The sequence below is a fragment of the Triticum aestivum genome, chromosome 1A (assembly GCF_018294505.1).
Source record: "Triticum aestivum cultivar Chinese Spring chromosome 1A, IWGSC CS RefSeq v2.1, whole genome shotgun sequence".
Classification (NCBI taxonomy): domain Eukaryota; kingdom Viridiplantae; phylum Streptophyta; class Magnoliopsida; order Poales; family Poaceae; genus Triticum; species Triticum aestivum.
Window position 1 is genome coordinate 57,388,349 of NC_057794.1, and position 3,525 is coordinate 57,391,873.

Consider the following 3,525-nt stretch of genomic DNA (forward strand, 5'->3'; position numbering starts at 1 on the left):
CCCGCCGCGCCGGTCCACCACCCCCCACCCCGCCCGAGCCGCCGCCGCCCCGACACCCTCGGTGCCCCGCCGGCCCGGCGCCCCGCTGCCTCTACAACCAGGCACCCCGCCATCCTGACGCCCTAGCCGCCCCGACACCCGCCGCCCCGGTGCCCCGGTGAGCTTCCCCCTATTTTTTCTTTTAGTTTGTGATTGGGCTGCCTAGAATGTTTAGGATGTTAGTTTACTCATAGATTTTGTCTCTGTGGTAATCTGTCAAGTCAATTAAGCCCAATCCATTTGGGTTGAATCGAACTAGTGCTATTACTAGCCATCCCACCTTCATTGTGACACTAGAACATATATACAAGAGAAGGCCTCCCAGCTGATACGTTCAGCGCATATATACCACTGTTAAATCCCTTAGCATTATCGCAAACTTGTCAGGTCCATAAACTTGTAACAAGTGGCAAAAGTAGTGCTGTAAATTGGCAAATTATGCCACTTTGATCACTGCAACATTGAGTTAGCTAAAATGTTTGACCAAAGTAATGTCCAAAACGCGGTGTCCAATGCTGATGAGTTTCTGATTTAGTTTGTTTGGCATCTTCATGCTGCAATTTTGCTTCTTTAGTTGTTCTCATCAATTTGCACAAGTTTGGCGTGAGTTTTCTAGCATCTTAGTAAAACTGCTTGTAGTGTTAAGATTTATTGGGGGCAGCTTTCAGCCGGACTTGCAAAGACTTCTTAGCACCCCCTTCGATGGGCTAGATTTACCTACACGAAAAGGTATTGATTGAGTCACAAGATCAGCTGCAGCATAGCCACAAGAAAAGTAGCAGCATAATTTATTGTGGCCATGGCGATCTCACTTTCACATCGCAACTATGCAACCATTAATATGTACTATAGAATCAAAATAGTCATGACTTGAAAACAAATAATATCCTTGGGACATAAGCTGTGTTCACTTTTAAAATCCATATATTGTCCTCCAAAAAAATACCATATATTGGGACATAAACTGCTATGTGGTGCTGCTCATGGATGATGGTAGGAATTTATGCAAATATTCAGAGACACAAAATATTGAAGTTGCTGTAACTGATTACTTTCCCAAGTGAGAAAAATACATTCTATTCTACCTATTTCAAACTCAGTGATTGTTGCAGCCAAGAAATGCCTAGCCAATCTTAAATGGTCCTATAAATGACAGTACCCTAACAACTATTCTGCTCATGATCTTATTTTTATTTCTTTGATGAAAGTTGGTTCTTTTGTTCCCAAGTTCACAAAAAATCTTAGTACACTAACAACTATTCTGCTCATGATCTTAGTACACAAATTTTGCTCTTAGTACATTTAGTTTTGGTCCTTTTCACCATGAAGCCTCATGATCCTCAACCCTCCTCCCCCTGCTTATGCCTGAGAAGTACTCCTGAACATTTAGTTGTACTCCAGTGAGTACACCATGGAGTTACTTACTACAGTAGCTTAATTAAATGCAGTTGTTTCACTTACTCCAGTAGCTTAATTAAGTTGCAGTAGTGCTTGTAAGTTTGCAAGTTTTGTGTACTGTACTGCTTGCATCAGTACTTTTGTGTAATCTGACTGTAGTGCTTGTATAGTTTCAGTAGTTTTTCTTCAATTAATTTGTTTGGTTGTATTAGTTTAGTGTAGGACAACAATAGTGTAGCACTTGCTGCTGCTGTTAAGTTTCAGTTAATTTGTTTGGTTGAATTTTGGAGTACAGTTAGTGCTTTCTCAAACTTCTGCAATTTCCACTTCCTGAACTATTGCTTGGAACTAAACAGAATTATACAATGCACTTCTGTAGGCTGATCTGAGATGGACCATCCTCTACAGCCAACTTGTCTTCGGCAAGTGGAAGAAAGGAGAATCAGGGTAGGGTTTCATGGCTAGAAGATATATTGTTGTACAACAATTTGTTACAAATTGCATTTATTGGTATATGTACGCTACCTTTTCTTCCCAGGTGTTGTTTCCACTTACTCAGCATTCTGAACCTTTTATTGAGTGGAAATGTAAATTCTTAAGCATATGTTTTGGCATACAAGTATCTCTGTTTTCAAGACCGGTAAATCAAGTTGGTAAATAGATGCTGCTGCTGGACTATATGTTCTGGACTATATGTTCACTGGTACTATATGTTCAGAATGAGTTAACTTGTTGTCATTTATCGAAATTCAGAATCTGTTGGACTATATGTTCATTGGTACTACTTGTGATGTTGCTGCTGTACTACTTGGGAATTTTGTCAACTTGTGATGCTGCTGCTGTACCCCGAGAGGCCCTTGAGTTTGCCGGAATGTCGATTAACTTCCGTTCCGGAAAATTCGGGTACTCCATATGTCCTATTTTCAGCAAAGGTCATGGTGAAATTTTCCGTGAATTTTAGCATGACTTTGCTAAAAATAGGACATATGGGGTACTTGCGACTAATGCATGGGCCGGGGTATCTTAGTACTTAATTGAGTAGGATCAACTGCCCCTTTATTCTTGCTGCATTAAACCATAGGTGGCAATAGAGCCAAGTGATTAAGCCCAACTTAGAATTTTCCTTCCCTTTCCTTGATAGGGTATATTATTAGAAGATACCCATATATATTAGTCAACCTAGGGTGCCTCGGCATCGATAACCCCGAAATGATGAAAACTTAACTTAGCATTCAGGGTGCCTCAGCATCGACAAACCCTAAATTATAAAACCTTGGCTTTTAGGGTGCCTCGGTGTCGATAAAAACCGAAATGATGAAAGCTTAGGCTTTTAGGGTGCCTCGGCGTCGAAAAACCCTCAATGATAAAAGCTTAGCTTTTAGGATGCCTCGGTGTCGACAAACCCTAAATGATGAGACCATGATCTTGTTCCTTGACAATAACCAACTTTTTGACCAAACTTTGTTCGTATTTATAGAGAAACATGGCCAACAACGATGAGGCTGGGGGTTCGGGCGGCAAGAAATTCTGGGAGCTGTCCCAGGAGATGGAGGAACAACCTCACTTGTATGAGGACGCCGCCTTCCCCACCGATCCTGAGACCACTGATGGTACCGCCCAAGATGACCCCACTGATGCCACCACTGATGGTGCCGCCGAGGATGCCACCACTGATGATGGAGGCGCACGCACAGATGGCAGCCAACAAAAGAGGCAACGGAAGGACCGGCGCCCGACCGTGCTCCGCACCCTAAAGGGGGAAGTTACTGAAGTGGACTCCGAAGGGAATCCAACGGCGCCCGAACGAATAGTCAAGGGGTACTCGCTTCAGCTCGGGTGCATTCTCCGGAGCACCGTCTCGATCAACACTGAGAACCTGAGGCATCCTGACCGAGGGAATTTGTGCAACCTCCTCTTCACAAAGCTGCACGAATGATACAAGTTCCCCGCTGAATTTTAAAACACAAGCCTCAAAGGTAATAAAGTGAACAATGCTGCCCTCACGAAGATGAGCAAGGCCCTGTCTACTTGGAAAAGCAATGTGAAGAGAATGATCAAGAAAGGTGAGAGTTATGAGAAGATCAAGGA